We start from the raw sequence: 17,506 nt of genomic DNA, 5'->3' as shown, positions 1-17,506 counted from the left end.
ATAAGGTGCCCGAGGCAGCAACAGACCCTTGGAGACAAGTCGGCTGGATGACGATGTATTGAATCTCGACGCAATTTGAGAGTTCCATCAGCATTAGGAGGCCCTGAACGATTCAATTAACTATCATTTTTGCGTCGGATTCGAAAATCTAGACTTACAAGAGAACGACCATGAGGTGCCCGAGACTGCAATATCCTCTTGGATACAAGTCGACTGGAGGTCGATGTATTGAATCTCGACGCAATTTGAGTCTTCTATCGTCATTAGGAGGCGCTGAACGTTACAATTCACTATCATTTTTGCGTCGGATTCGATAATCTAAACTCACAGGAGAACGACCATAAGGTGCCGAGGCAGCAACAGACCCTTGGAGACAAGTCGGCTGGAGGCCGATGTATTGAATCTCGACGCAATTTGAGTGTTCCATCGTCATTAGGAGGTCCTAAACGTTACAATTCACTATCATTTTTGCGTCGGATTCGAAAATCTAGACTCACAGGAGAACCACCATAAGGTGCCCGAGGCAGCAATAGACCCTTGGAGACAAGTCGGCTGGAGGCCGATGTATTGAATTTCGACGCAATCTGAGAGTTCCATCGTCATTAGGAGGCCCTAAACGTTACAATTAACTATCATTTTTGCGTCGGATTCAATAATCTAGACATACAAGAGAATGACCATAAGGTGCCCGAGGCAGCAACAGACAATTGGAGTCAAGTCGGCTGGAGGCCGATGTATTGGATCTCGACGCAATTTGAGTGTTCCATCGGCATTAGGAGGCCCTGAACGTTACAATTAACTATCATTTTTGCGTCGGATTCGAAAATCTAGACTCACAGGAGAAGGACCATGTGGTGCCCGAGGCAGCAATAGACCCTTGGAGACAAATGGGCTGCAGGCCGATGTATTGAATATTGACGCAATTTGAGTGTTCCATCGTCATTACAAGGCCCTGAACGTTACAATTAACTATCATTTTTGCGTCGGATTCGAAAATCTAGACTCACAGGAGAACGACCATAAGGTGGCCGAGGCAGCAATAGACCCTTGGAGACAAGTCGGCTGGAGGCCGATGTACTGAATCTCGACGCACTTTGAGTGTTCCATCGGCATTAGGAGGCCCTGAACGTTACAATTAACTATCATTTTTGCGTCGGATTCGAAAATCTAGACTCACCGGAGACGGACCATGTGGTGCCCGAGGCTGCGATATCCCCTTGGAGACAAGTCGGCTGGAGGCCGATGTACTGAATCTCGACGCAATTTGAGAGTTCCATCGTCATTAGGAGGCCCTCAACGATACAATTAACTATCAGTTTTGCGTCGGATTCGACAATCTAGACTTACAGGAGAACGACAATAAGGTGCCCGAGGCAGCAATACAACCTTGGAGGCAAGTCGGCTGGAGGCCGTTGTATTGAATCTCGACGCAATTTGAGAGTTCCATCAGCATTAGGAGGCCCTGAACGTTACAATTGACTATCATTTTTGCGTCGGATTCGAAAATCTAGACTTACAAGAGAACGACCATAAGGTTCCCGAGACAGCAACAGACCCTTGGAGACAAGTCGACTGGAGGCCGATGTATTGGATCTCGACGCAATCCGAGAATTCCATCGTCATTAGGAGGCCCTAAACGTTACAATTCACTATCATTTTGCGTCGGATTCGAAAATCTAGACTCACAGGAGAAGGACCATGTGGTGCCCGAGGGTGCAATAGACCCTTGGAGACAAGTCGGCTGCAGGCCGATGTATTGAATCTCGACGCAATTTGAGTGTTCCATCGTCACTACAAGGCCCTGAACGTTACAATCAACTATCATTTTTGCGTCGGATTCCAAAATCTAGACTCGCAGGAGAACGACCATAAGGTGCCCGAGGCAGCAATACACCCTTGGAGACAAGTCGGCTGGAGGCCGATGTATTGAATCTCGACGCAATTTGAGAGTTCCATCGTCATTAGAAGGCCCTGAACGTTACGATTAACAATCATTTTTGCGTCGGATTCAAAATCTAGACTTACAAGAGAACGAACGTAAGGTGCCCGAGGCAGCATTAGACCCTTGGAGACAAGTCGGCTGGAGGCCGATGTATTGAATGTCGACGCAATTTGAGTGTTCCATCGTCATTAGGAGGCCCTAAACGTTACAATTCACTATCATTTTCGCGTCGGATTCGAAAATCTAGACTCACAGGAGAAGGACCATGTGGTGCCCGAGGCAGCAATAGACCCTTGGAGACAAGTCGGCTGGAGGCCGATGTATTGAATCTCGACGCAATTTGAGTGTTCCATCGTCATTAGGAGGCCCTAAACTTTACAATTCACTATCATTTTTGCGTCGGATTCGAAAATATAGACTCACAGGAGAACGACCATAAGGAGCCGGAGTAACAATAGACCCTTGGAGACATGTCGGCTGGAGGCCGATGTAGTGAATGTCGACGCAATTTGAGTGTTCCATCGTCATTAGGAGACCCTAAACGTTACAATTCACTATCATTTTCGCGTCGGATTCGAAAATCTAGACTCACAGGAGAAGGACCATGTGGTGCCCGAGGCAGCAATAGACCCTTGGAGACAAGTCGGCTGCTGGCCGATGTATTGAATCTCGACTTAATTTAGTGTTCCATCGTCATTACAAGGCCCTGAACGTTACAATCAACCATCATTTTTGCGTCGGATTCCAAAATCTAGACTCGCAGGAGAACGACCATAAGGTGCCCGAGGCAGCATTACACCCTTGGAGACAAGTCGGCTGGAGGCCGATGTATTGAATCTCGACGCAATTTGAGAGTTCCATCGTCATTAGAAGCCCCTGAACGTTACAATACACAATCATTTTTGCGTCGGATTCAAAATCTAGACTTACAAGAGAACGAACGTAAGGTGCCCGAGGCAGCATTAGACCCTTGGAGACAAGTCGGCTGGAGGCCGATGTATTGAATGTCGAAGCAATTTGAGTGTTCCATCGTCATTAGGAGGCCCTAAACGTTACAATTCACTATCATTTTCGCGTCGGATTCGAAAATCTAGACTCACAGGAGAAGGACCAGGTGGTGCCCGAGGCAGCAATAGACCCTTGGAGACAAGTCGGCTGGAGGCCGATGTATTGAATCTCGACGCAATTTGAGTGTTCCATCGTCATTAGGAGGCCCTAAACGTTACAATTCACTATCATTTTTGCGTCGGATTCGAAAATATAGACTCACAGGAGAACGACCGTAAGGAGCCGGAGGAACAATAGACCCGTGAAACAAGTCGGCTGGAGGCCGATGTATTGAATCTCGACGCAATTTGAGTGTTCCATCGCCATTAGGAGGCCCTGAACGTTACAATTAACTATCATTTTTGCGTCGGATTCGAAAATCTAGACTCACAGGAGAAGGACCATGTGGTGCCCGAGGCAGCAATAGACCCTTGGAGACAAGTCGGCTGCAGGCCGATGTATTGAATCTCGACGCAATTTGAGTGTTCCATCGTCATTACAAGGCCCTGAACGTTACAATTAACTATCATTTTTGCGTCGGATTCGAAAATCTAGACTTACAGGAGAACGACCATAAGGTGCCCGAGGCAGCAACAGACCCTTGGAGACAAGTCGGCTGGAGGCCGATGTATTGGATGTCGACGCAATTTGAGTGTTCCATCGTCATTAGGAGGCCCTAAACGTTACAATTCACTATCATTTTCGCGTCGGATTCGAAAATCTAGACTCACAGGAGAAGGACCATGTGGTGCCCGAGGCTGCAATAGACCCTTGGAGACAAGTCGGCTGCAGGCCGATGTATTGAATCTCGACGCAATTTGAGTGTTCCATCGTCACTACAAGGCCCTGAACGTTACAATCAACTATCATTTTTGCGTCGGATTCCAAAATCTAGACTCGCAGGAGAACGACCATAAGGTGCCCGAGGCAGCAATACACCCTTGGAGACAAGTCGGCTGGAGGCCGATGTATTGAATCTCGACGCAATTTGAGAGTTCCATCGTCATTAGAAGGCCCTGAACGTTACAATTAACAATCATTTTTGCGTCGGATTCAAAATCTAGACTTACAAGAGAACGAACTTAAGGTGCCCGAGGCAGCATTAGACCCTTGGAGACAAGTCGGCTGGAGGCCAATGTATTGAATGTCGACGCAATTTGAGTGTTCCATCGTCATTAGGAGGCCCTAAACGTTACAATTCACTATCATTTTCGCGTCGGATTCGAAAATCTAGACTCACAGGAGAAGGACCATGTGGTGCCCGAGGCAGCAATAGACCCTTGGAGACAAGTCGGCTGGAGGCCGATGTATTGAATCTCGACGCAATTTGAGTGTTCCATCGTCATTAGGAGGCCCTAAACTTTACAATTCACTATCATTTTTGCGTCGGATTCGAAAATATAGACTCACAGGAGAACGACCATAAGGAGCCGGAGTAACAATAGACCCTTGGAGACATGTCGGCTGGAGGCCGATGTAGTGAATGTCGACGCAATTTGAGTGTTCCATCGTCATTAGGAGACCCTAAACGTTACAATTCACTATCATTTTCGCGTCGGATTCGAAAATCTAGACTCACAGGAGAAGGACCATGTGGTGCCCGAGGCAGCAATAGACCCTTGGAGACAAGTCGGCTGCTGGCCGATGTATTGAATCTCGACTTAATTTAGTGTTCCATCGTCATTACAAGGCCCTGAACGTTACAATCAACCATCATTTTTGCGTCGGATTCCAAAATCTAGACTCGCAGGAGAACGACCATAAGGTGCCCGAGGCAGCATTACACCCTTGGAGACAAGTCGGCTGGAGGCCGATGTATTGAATCTCGACGCAATTTGAGAGTTCCATCGTCATTAGAAGCCCCTGAACGTTACAATACACAATCATTTTTGCGTCGGATTCAAAATCTAGACTTACAAGAGAACGAACGTAAGGTGCCCGAGGCAGCATTAGACCCTTGGAGACAAGTCGGCTGGAGGCCGATGTATTGAATGTCGAAGCAATTTGAGTGTTCCATCGTCATTAGGAGGCCCTAAACGTTACAATTCACTATCATTTTCGCGTCGGATTCGAAAATCTAGACTCACAGGAGAAGGACCAGGTGGTGCCCGAGGCAGCAATAGACCCTTGGAGACAAGTCGGCTGGAGGCCGATGTATTGAATCTCGACGCAATTTGGGTGTTCCATCGTCATTAGGAGGCCCTAAACGTTACAATTCACTATCATTTTTGCGTCGGATTCGAAAATATAGACTCACAGGAGAACGACCGTAAGGAGCCGGAGGAACAATAGACCCGTGAAACAAGTCGGCTGGAGGCCGATGTATTGAATCTCGACGCAATTTGAGTGTTCCATCGCCATTAGGAGGCCCTGAACGTTACAATTAACTATCATTTTTGCGTCGGATTCGAAAATCTAGACTCACAGGAGAAGGACCATGTGGTGCCCGAGGCAGCAATAGACCCTTGGAGACAAGTCGACTGCAGGCCGATGTATTGAATCTCGACGCAATTTGAGTGTTCCATCGTCATTACAAGGCCCTGAACGTTACAATTAACTATCATTTTTGCGTCGGATTCGAAAATCTAGACTTACAGGAGAACGACCATAAGGTGCCCGAGGCAGCAACAGACCCTTGGAGACAAGTCGGCTGGAGGCCGATGTATTGGATGTCGACGCAATTTGAGTGTTCCATCGTCATTAGGAGGCCCTAAACGTTACAATTCACTATCATTTTCGCGTCGGATTCGAAAATCTAGACTCACAGGAGAAGGACCATGTGGTGCCCGAGGCTGCAATAGACCCTTGGAGACAAGTCGGCTGCAGGCCGATGTATTGAATCTCGACGCAATTTGAGTGTTCCATCGTCACTACAAGGCCCTGAACGTTACAATCAACTATCATTTTTGCGTCGGATTCCAAAATCTAGACTCGCAGGAGAACGACCATAAGGTGCCCGAGGCAGCAATACACCCTTGGAGACAAGTCGGCTGGAGGCCGATGTATTGAATCTCGACGCAATTTGAGAGTTCCATCGTCATTAGAAGGCCCTGAACGTTACAATTAACAATCATTTTTGCGTCGGATTCAAAATCTAGACTTACAAGAGAACGAACTTAAGGTGCCCGAGGCAGCATTAGACCCTTGGAGACAAGTCGGCTGGAGGCCGATGTATTGAATGTCGACGCAATTTGAGTGTTCCATCGTCATTAGGAGGCCCTAAACGTTACAATTCGCTATCATTTTCGCGTCGGATTCGAAAATCTAGACTCACAGGAGAAGGACCATGTGGTGCCCGAGGCAGCAATAGACCCTTGGAGACAAGTCGGCTGGAGGCCGATGTATTGAATCTCGACGCAATTTGAGTTTTCCATCGTCATTAGGAGGCCCTAAACTTTACAATTCACTATCATTTTTGCGTCGGATTCGAAAATATAGACTCACAGGAGAACGACCATAAGGAGCCGGAGGAACAATAGACCCTTGGAGACATGTCGGCTGGAGGCCGATGTAGTGAATGTCGACGCAATTTGAGTGTTCCATCGTCATTAGGAGACCCTAAACGTTACAATTCACTATCATTTTCGCGTCGGATTCGAAAATCTAGACTCACAGGAGAAGGACCATGTGGTGCCCGAGGCAGCAATAGACCCTTGGAGACAAGTCGGCTGCTGGCCGATGTATTGAATCTCGACTTAATTTAGTGTTCCATCGTCATTACAAGGCCCTGAACGTTACAATCAACCATCATTTTTGCGTCGGATTCCAAAATCTAGACTCGCAGGAGAACGACCACAAGGTGCCCGAGGCAGCATTACACCCTTGGAGACAAGTCGGCTGGAGGCCGATGTATTGAATCTCGACGCAATTTGAGTGTTCCATCGTCATTACAAGGCCCTGAACGTTACAATTAACTATCATTTTTGCGTCGGATTCGAAAATCTAGACTTACAGGAGAACGACCATAAGGTGCCCGAGGCAGCAACAGACCCTTGGAGACAAGTCGGCTGGAGGCCGATGTATTGGATGTCGACGCAATTTGAGTGTTCCATCGTCATTAGGAGGCCCTAAACGTTACAATTCACTATCATTTTCGCGTCGGATTCGAAAATCTAGACTCACAGGAGAAGGACCATGTGGTGCCCGAGGCAGCAATAGACCCTTGGAGACAAGTCGGCTGCTGGCCGATGTATTGAATCTCGACGCAATTTGAGTGTTCCATCGTCATTACAAGGCCCTGAACGTTACAATTAACTATCATTTTTGCGTCGGATTCGAAAATCTAGACTCACAGGAGAACGACCATAAGGTGCCCGAGGCAGCAATAGACCCTTGGAGACAAGTCGGCAGGAGGCCGATGTATAGAATCTCGACGCAATTTGAGTGTTCCATCGGCATTAGGAGGCCCTGAACGTTACAATTAACTATCATTTTTGCGTCGGATTCGAAAATCTAGACTCACCGGAGACGGACCATGTGGTGCCCGAGGCAGCGATATCTCCTTGGAGGCAAGTCGGCTGGAGGCCGATGTATTGAATCTCGACGCAATTTGAGAGTTCCATCGTCATTAGGAGGCCCTGAACGTTACAATTAACAATCATTTTTGCGTCGGATTCGAAAATCTAGACTCACAGGAGAACGACCATAATGTGCCCGAGGCAGCAATAGACCCTTGGAAACAAGTCGGCTGGAGGCCGATGTATTGAATTTCGACGCAATCTGAGAGTTCCATCGTCATTAGGAGGCCCTAAACGTTACAATTAAATATCATTTTTGCGTCGGATTCGATAATCTAGACTTACAAGAGAACGACCATAAGGTGCCCGAGGCAGCAACAGACCCTTGGAGACAAGACGGCTGGAGGACGATGTATTGAATCTCGACGCAATTTGAGAGTTCCATCAGCATTAGGAGGCCCTGAACGATTCAATTAACTATCATTTTTGCGTCGGATTCGAAAATCTAGACTTACAAGAGAACGACCATGAGGTGCCCGAGACTGCAATATCCTCTTGGATACAAGTCGACTGGAGGTCGATGTATTGAATCTCGACGCAATTTGAGTCTTCTATCGTCATTAGGAGGCGCTGAACGTTACAATTCACTATCATTTTTGCGTCGGATTCGATAATCTGAACTCACAGGAGAACGACCATAAGGTGCCGAGGCAGCAACAGACCCTTGGAGACAAGTCGGCTGGAGGCCGATGTATTGAATCTCGACGCAATTTGAGTGTTCCATCGTCATTAGGAGGTCCTAAACGTTACAATTCACTATCATTTTTGCGTCGGATTCGAAAATCTAGACTCACAGGAGAACGACCATAAGGTGCCCGAGGCAGCAATAGACCCTTGGAGACAAGTCGGCTGGAGGCCGATGTATTGAATTTCGAAGCAATCTGAGAGTTCCATCGTCATTAGGAGGCCCTAAACGTTACAATTAACTATCATTTTTGCGTCGGATTCAATAATCTAGACATACAAGAGAATGACCATAAGGTGCCCGAGGCAGCAACAGACCCTTGGACACAAGTCGGCTGGAGGCCGATGTATTGGATCTTGACGCAATCTGAGAATTCCATCGTCATTAGGAGGCCCTAAACGTTACAATTTACTATCATTTTTGCGTCGGATTCGATAATCTAGACTCACAGGAGAAGGACCATGTGGTGCCCGAGGCTGCAATAGACCCTTGGAGACAAGTCGGCTGCAGGCCGATGTATTGAATCTCGACGCAATTTGAGTGTTCCATCGTCACTACAAGGCCCTGAACGTTACAATCAACTATCATTTTTGCGTCGGATTCCAAAATCTAGACTCGCAGGAGAACGACCATAAGGTGCCCGAGGCAGCAATACACCCTTGGAGACAAGTCGGCTGGAGGCCGATGTACTGAATCTCGACGCAATTTGAGAGTTCCATCGTCATTAGAAGGCCCTGAACGTTACAATTAACAATCATTTTTGCGTCGGATTCTAAATCTAGACTTACAAGAGAACGAACGTAAGGTGCCCGAGGCAGCATTAGACCCTTGGAGACAAGTCGGCTGGAGGCCAATGTATTGAATGTCGACGCAATGTGAGTGTTCCATCGTCATTAGGAGGCCCTAAACGTTACAATTCACTATCATTTTCGCGTCGGATTCTAAAATCTAGACCTACAGGAGAAGGACGATGTGGTGCCCGAGGCAGCAATAGAGCCTTGGAGACAAGTCGGCTGGAGGCCGATGTATTGAATCTCGACGCAATTTGAGTGTTCCATCGTCATTAGGAGGCCCTAAACGTTACAATTCACTATCATTTTTGCGTCGGATTCGAAAATATAGACTCACAGGAGAACGACTATAAGGAGCCGGAGGAACAATAGACCCTTGGAGACAAGTCGGCAGGAGGCCGATGTATAGAATCTCGACGCAATTTGAGTGTTCCATCGGCATTAGGAGGCCCTGAACGTTACAATTAACTATCATTTTTGCGTCGGATTCGAAAATCTAGACTCACCGGAGACGGACCATGTGGTGCCCGAGGCAGCGATATCTCCTTGGAGGCAAGTCGGCTGGAGGCCGATGTATTGAATCTCGACGCAATTTGAGAGTTCCATCGTCATTAGGAGGCCCTGAACGTTACAATTAACAATCATTTTTGCGTCGGATTCGAAAATCTAGACTCACAGGAGAACGACCATAATGTGCCCGAGGCAGCAATAGACCCTTGGAAACAAGTCGGCTGGAGGCCGATGTATTGAATTTCGACGCAATCTGAGAGTTCCATCGTCATTAGGAGGCCCTAAACGTTACAATTAACTATCATTTTTGCGTCGGATTCGATAATCTAGACTTACAAGAGAACGACCATAAGGTGCCCGAGGCAGCAACAGACCCTTGGAGACAAGTCGGCTGGAGGACGATGTATTGAATCTCGACGCAATTTGAGTCTTCTATCGTCATTAGGAGGCGCTGAACGTTACAATTAACTATCATTTTTGCGTCGGATTCGATAATCTAAACTCACAGGAGAACGACCATAAGGTGCCGAGGCAGCAACAGACCCTTGGAGACAAGTCGGCTGGAGGCCAATGTATTGAATCTCGACGCAATTTGAGTGTTCCATCGTCATTAGGAGGTCCTAAACGTTACAATTCACTATCATTTTTGCGTCGGATTCGAAAATCTAGACTCACATGAGAACGACCATAAGGTGCCCGAGGCAGCAATAGACCCTTGGAGACAAGTCGGCTGGAGGCCGATGTATTGAATCTCGACGCAATCTGAGAGTTCCATCGTCATTAGGAGGCCCTAAACGTTACAATTAACTATCATTTTTGCGTCGGATTCAATAATCTAGACATACAAGAGAATGACCATAAGGTGCCCGAGGCAGCAACAGACCCTTGGAGTCAAGTCGGCTGGAGGCCGATGTATTGGATCTCGACACAATTTGAGTGTTCCATCGGCATTAGGAGGCCCTGAACGTTACAATTAACTATCATTTTTGCGTCGGATTCGAAAATCTAGACTCACAGGAGAAGGACCATGTGGTGCCCGAGGCAGCAATAGACCCTTGGAGACAAATCGGCTGCAGGCCGATGTATTGAATATTGACGCAATTTGAGTGTTCCATCGTCATTACAAGGCCCTGAACGTTACAATTAACTATCATTTTTGCGTCGGATTCGAAAATCTAGACTCACAGGAGAACGACCATAAGGTGCCCGAGGCAGCAATAGACCCTTGGAGACAAGTCGGCTGGAGGCCGATGTATTGAATCTCGACGCAATTTGAGTGTTCCATCGTCATTAGGAGGCCCTAAACGTTACAATTCACTATCATTTTTGCGTCGGATTCGAAAATCTAGACTCACCGGAGACGGACCATGTGGTGCCCGAGGCTGCGATATCCCCTTGGAGACAAGTCGGCTGGAGGCCGATGTATTGAATCTCGACGCAATTTGAGAGTTCCATCGTCATTAGGAGGCCCTGAACGATACAATTAACTATCCTTTTTGCTTCGGATTCGATAATCTAGACATACAAGAAAATGACCATAAGGTGCCCGAGGCAGCAACAGACCCTTGGAGACAAGTCGGCTGGAGGCCGATGTATTGAATCTCGACGCAATTTGAGTGTTCCATCGTCATTAGGAGGCCCTAAACGTTACAATTCACTATCATTTTTGCGTCGGATTCGAAAATATAGACTCACAGGAGAACGACCATAAGGAGCCGGAGGAACAATAGACCCTTGAAAACAAGTCGGCTGGAGGCCGATGTATTGAATCTCGACGCAATTTGAGTGTTCCATCGTCATTAGGAGGCCCTGAACGTTACAATTAACTATCATTTTTGCGTCGGATTCGAAAATCTAGACTCACAGGAGAAGGACCATGTGGTGCCCGAGGCAGCAATAGACCCTTGGAGACAAGTCGGCTGCAGGCCGATGTATTGAATCTCGACGCAATTTGAGTGTTCCATCGTCATTACAAGGCCCTGAACATTACAATTAACAATCATTTTTGCGTCGGATTCGAAAATCTAGACTTACAGGAGAACGACCATAAGGTGCCCGAGGCAGCAACAGACCCTTTGAGAGAAGTCGGCTGGAGGCCGATGTATTGAATGTCGACGCAATTTGAGTGTTCCATCGTCATTAGGAGGTCCTAAACGTTACAATTCACTATCATTTTCGCGTCGGATTCGAAAATCTAGACTCACAGGAGAAGTACCATGTGGTGCCCGAGGCAGCAATAGACCCTTGGAGACAAGTCGGCTGCTGGCCGATGTATTGAATCTCGACGCAATTTGAGTGTTCCATCGTCATTACAAGGCCCTGAACGTTACAATTAACTATCATTTTTGCGTCGGATTCGAAAATCTAGACTCACAGGAGAACGACCATAAGGTGCCCGAGGCAGCAATAGACCCTTGGAGACAGGTCGGCAGGAGGCCGATGTATTGAATCTCGACGCAATTTGAGTGTTCCATCGGCATTAGGAGGCCCTGAACGTTACAATTAACTATCATTTTTGCGTCGGATTCGAAAATCTAGACTCACCGGAGACGGACCATGTGGTGCCCGAGGCAGCGATATCCCCTTGGAGGCAAGTCGGCTGGAGGCCGATGTATTGAATCTCGACGCAATTTGAGAGTTCCATCGTCATTAGGAGGCCCTGAACGTTACAATTAACAATCATTTTTGCGTCGGATTCGAAAATCTAGACTCACAGGAGAACGACCATAAGGTGCCCGAGGCAGCAACAGACCCTTGGAGACAAGTCGGCTGGAGGACAATGTATTGAATCTCGACGCAATCTGAGAGTTCCATCAGCATTAGGAGGCCCTGAACGTTTCAATTAACTATCATTTTTGCGTCGGATTCGATAATCTAAACTCACAGGAGAACGACCATAAGGTGCCGAGGCAGCAATAGACCCTTGGAGACAAGTCGGCTGCAGGCCGATGTATTGAATCTTGACGCTATTTGAATGTTCCAACGTCGTTACAGGGCCCTGAACGTTACAATTAACTATCATTTTTGCGTCGGATTCGAAAATCTAGACTCACAGGAGAACGACCATAAGGTGCCCGAGGCAGCAACAGACCCTTGGAGACTAGTAAGCTGGAGGCCGATGTATTGAATGTCGACGCAATTTGAGTGTTCCATCGTCATTAGGAGGCCCTAAACGTTACAATTCACTATCATTTTCGCGTCGGATTCGAAAATCTAGACTCACAGGAGAAGGACCATGTGGTGCCCGAGGCAGCAATAGACCCTTGGAGACAAGTTGGCTGCAGGCCGATGTATTGAATCTCGACGCAATTTGAGTGTTCCATCGTCACTACAAGGCCCTGAACGTTACAATTAACTATCATTTTTGCGTCGGATTCGAAAATCTAGACATACAAGAGAATGACCATAAGGTGCCCGAGGCAGAAACAGACCCTTGGAGTCAAGTCGGCTGGAGGCAGATGTATTGGATCTCGACGCAATTTGAGTGTTCCATCGGCATTAGGAGGCCCTGAACGTTACAATTCACTATCATTTTTGCGTCGGATTCGAAAATCTAGACTCACCGGAGACGGACCATGTGGTGCCCGAGGCTGCGATATCCCCTTGGAGACAAGTCGGCTGGAGGCCGATGTATTGAATCTCGACGCAATTTGAGAGTTCCATCGTCATTAGGAGGCCCTGAACGATACAATTAACTATCCTTTTTGCTTCGGATTCGATAATCTAGACATACAAGAAAATGACCATAAGGTGCCCGAGGCAGCAACAGACCCTTGGACACAAGTCGGCTGGAGGCCGATGTATTGGATCTCGACGCAATCTGAGAATTCCATCGTCATTAGGAGGCCCTAAACGTTACAATTCACTATCATTTTGCGTCGGATTCGAAAATCTAGACTCACAGGAGAAGGACCATGTGGTGCCCGAGGCTGCAATAGACCCTTGGAGACAAGTCGGCTGCAGGCCGATGTATTGAATCTCGACGCAATTTGAGTGTTCCATCGTCACTACAAGGCCCTGAACGTTACAATCAACTATCATTTTTGCGTCGGATTCCAAAATCTAGACTCGCAGGAGAACGACCATAAGGTGCCCGAGGCAGCAATACACCCTTGGAGACAAGTCGGCTCTAGGCCGATGTATTGAATCTCGACGCAATTTGAGAGTTCCATCGTCATTAGAAGGCCCTGAACGTTACAATTAACAATCATTTTTGCGTCGGATTCAAAATCTAGACTTACAAGAGAACGACCATAAGGTGCCCGAGGCAACAACAGACCCTTGGAGACAAGTCGGCTGGAGGCCGATGTATTGAATGTCGACGCAATTTGAGTGTTCCATCGTCATTAGGAGGCCCTAAACGTTACAATTCACTATCATTTTCGCGTCGGATTCGAAAATCTAGACTCACAGGAGAAGGACCATGTGGTGCCCGAGGCAGCAATAGACTCTTGGAGACAAGTCGGCTGCAGGCCGATGTATTGAATCTCGACGCAATTTGAGTGTTCCATCGTCATTACAAGGCCCTGAACGTTACAATTAACTATCATTTTTGCGTCGGATTCGAAAATCTAGAATCACATTAGAACGACCATAAGGTGCCCGAGGCAGCAACAGACCCTTGGAGACAAGTCGGCTGGAGGCCGATGTATTGAATCTCGACGCAATTTGAGTGTTCCATCGTCATTAGGAGGCCCTGAACGTTACAATTAACTATCATTTTTGCGTCGGATTCGAAAATCTAGACTCACAGGAGAAGGACCATGTGGTGCCCGAGGCAGCAATAGACCCTTGGAGACAAGTCGGCTGCAGGCCGATGTATTGATTCTCGACGCAATTTGAGTGTTCCATCGTCATTACAAGGCCCTGAACGTTACAATTAACTATCATTTTTGCGTCGGATTCGAAAATGTAGACTCACAGGAGAACGACCATAAGGTGCCCGAGGCAGCAATAGACCCTTGGAGACAGGTCGGCAGGAGGCCGATGCATTGAATCTCGACGCAATTTGAGTGTTCCATCGGCATTAGGAGGCCCTGAACGTTACAATTAACTATCATTTTTGCGTCGGATTCGAAAATCTAGACTCACCGGAGACGGACCATGTGGTGCCCGAGGCAGCGGAATCCCCTTGGAGGCAAGTCGGCTGGAGGCCGATGTATTGAATCTCGACGCAATTTGAGAGTTCCATGGTCATTAGGAGGCCCTGAACGTTACAATTAACAATCATTTTTGCGTCGGATTCGAAAATCTAGACTCACAGGAGAACGACCATAAGGTGCCCGAGGCAGCAACAGACCCTTGGAGACAAGTCGGCTGGAGGACAATGTATTGAATCTCGACGCAATCTGAGAGTTCCATCAGCATTAGGAGGCCCTGAACGTTTCAATTAACTATCATTTTTGCGTCGGATTCGAAAATGTAGACTTACAAGAGAACGACCATAAGGTGCCCGAGGCAGCAACAGACCCTTGGAGACAAGTCGGCTGGAGGACGATGTATTGAATCTCGACGCAATTTGAGAGTTCCATCAGCATTAGGAGGCCCTGAACGATTCAATTAACTATCATTTTTGCGTCCGATTCGAAAATCTAGACTTACAAGAGAACGACCATGAGGTGCCCGAGACTGCAATATCCTCTTGGATACAAGCCGACTGGAGGTCGATGTATTGAATCTCGACGCAATTTGAGTCTTCTATCGTCATTAGGAGGCGCTGAACGTTACAATTAACTATCATTTTTGCGTCGGATTCGATAATCTAAACTCACAGGAGAACGACCATAAGGTGCCGAGGCAGCAACAGACCCTTGGAGACAAGTCGGCTGGAGGCCGATGTATTGAATCTCGACGCAATTTGAGTGTTCCATCGTCATTAGGAGGTCCTAAACGTTACAATTCACTATCATTTTTGCGTCGGATTCGAAAATCTAGACTCACAGGAGAACGACCATAAGGTGCCCGAGGCAGCAATAGACCCTTGGAGACAAGTCGGCTGGAGGCCGATGTACTGAATCTCGACGCACTTTGAGTGTTCCATCGGCATTAGGAGGCCCTGAACGTTACAATTAACTATCATTTTTGCGTCGGATTCGAAAATCTAGACTCACCGGAGACGGACCATGTGGTGCCCGAGGCTGCGATATCCCCTTGGAGACAAGTCGGCTGGAGGCCGATGTATTGAATCTCGACGCAATTTGAGAGTTCCATCGTCATTAGGAGGCCCTGAACGATACAATTAACTATCCTTTTTGCTTCGGATTCGATAATCTAGACATACAAGAAAATGACCATAAGGTGCCCGAGGCAGCAACAGACCCTTGGAGACAAGTCGGCTGGAGGCCGATGTATTGAATCTCGACGCAATTTGAGTGTTCCATCGTCATTAGGAGGCCCTAAACGTTACAATTCACTATCATTTTTGCGTCGGATTCGAAAATATAGACTCACAGGAGAACGACCATAAGGAGCCGGAGGAACAATAGACCCTTGAAAACAAGTCGGCTGGAGGCCGATGTATTGAATCTCGACGCAATTTGAGTGTTCCATCGTCATTAGGAGGCCCTGAACGTTACAATTAACTATCATTTTTGCGTCGGATTCGAAAATCTAGACTCACAGGAGAAGGACCATGTGGTGCCCGAGGCAGCAATAGACCCTTGGAGACAAGTCGGCTGCAGGCCGATGTATTGAATCTTGACGCTATTTGAATGTTCCAACGTCGTTACAGGGCCCTGAACGTTACAATTAACTATCATTTTTGCGTCGGATTCGAAAATCTAGACTCACAGGAGAACGACCATAAGGTGCCCGAGGCAGCAACAGACCCTTGGAGACTAGTAAGCTGGAGGCCGATGTATTGAATGTCGACGCAATTTGAGTGTTGCATCGTCATTAGGAGGCCCTAAACGTTACAATTCACTATCATTTTCGCGTCGGATTCGAAAATCTAGACTCACAGGAGAACGACCATAAGGTGCCCGAGGCAGCAATAGACCCTTGGAGACAAGTCGGCTGGAGGCCGATGTATTGAATCTCGACGCAATCTGAGAGTTCCATCGTCATTAGGAGGCCCTAAACGTAACAATTAACTATCATTTTTGCGTCGGATTCAATAATCTAGACATACAAGAGAATGACCATAAGGTCCCCGAGGCAGCAACAGACCCTTGGAGTCAAGTCGGCTGGAGGCCGATGTATTGGATCTCGACGGAATTTGAGTGTTCCATCGGGATTAGGAGGCCCTGAACGTTACAATTAACTATCATTTTTGCGTCGGATTCGAAAATCTAGACATACAAGAGAATGACCATAAGGTGCCCGAGGCAGAAACAGACCCTTGGAGTCAAGTCGGCTGGAGGCCGATGTATTGGATCTCGACGCAATTTGAGTGTTCCATCGGCATTAGGAGGCCCTGAACGTTACAATTCACTATCATTTTCGCGTCGGATTCGAAAATCTAGACTCACAGGAGAAGGACCATGTGGTGCCCGAGGTAGCAATAGACTCTTGGAGACAAGTCGGCTGCAGGCCGATGTATTGAATCTCGACGCAATTTGAGTGTTCCATCGTCATTACAAGGCCCTGAACGTTACAATTAACTATCATTTTTGCGTCGGATTCGAAAATCTAGAATCACATTAGAACGACCATAAGGTGCCCGAGGCAGCAACAGACCCTTGGAGACAAGTCGGCTGGAGGCCGATGTATTGAATCTCGACGCAATTTGAGTGTTCCATCGTCATTAGGAGGCCCTAAACGTTACAATTCACTATCATTTTTGCGTCGGATTCGAAAATATAGACTCACAGGAGAACGACCATAAGGAGCCGGAGGAACAATAGACCCTTGAAAACAAGTCGGCTGGAGGCCGATGTATTGAATCTCGACGCAATTTGAGTGTTCCATCGTCATTAGGAGGCCCTGAACGTTACAATTAACTATCATTTTTGCGTCGGATTCGAAAATCTAGACTCACAGGAGAAGGACCATGTGGTGCCCGAGGCAGCAATAG

This window comes from Schistocerca serialis, chromosome 1 (assembly GCF_023864345.2).
Source record: "Schistocerca serialis cubense isolate TAMUIC-IGC-003099 chromosome 1, iqSchSeri2.2, whole genome shotgun sequence".
NCBI lineage: Eukaryota > Metazoa > Arthropoda > Insecta > Orthoptera > Acrididae > Schistocerca > Schistocerca serialis.
Note: the sequence above shows the minus strand (reverse complement) of the source record.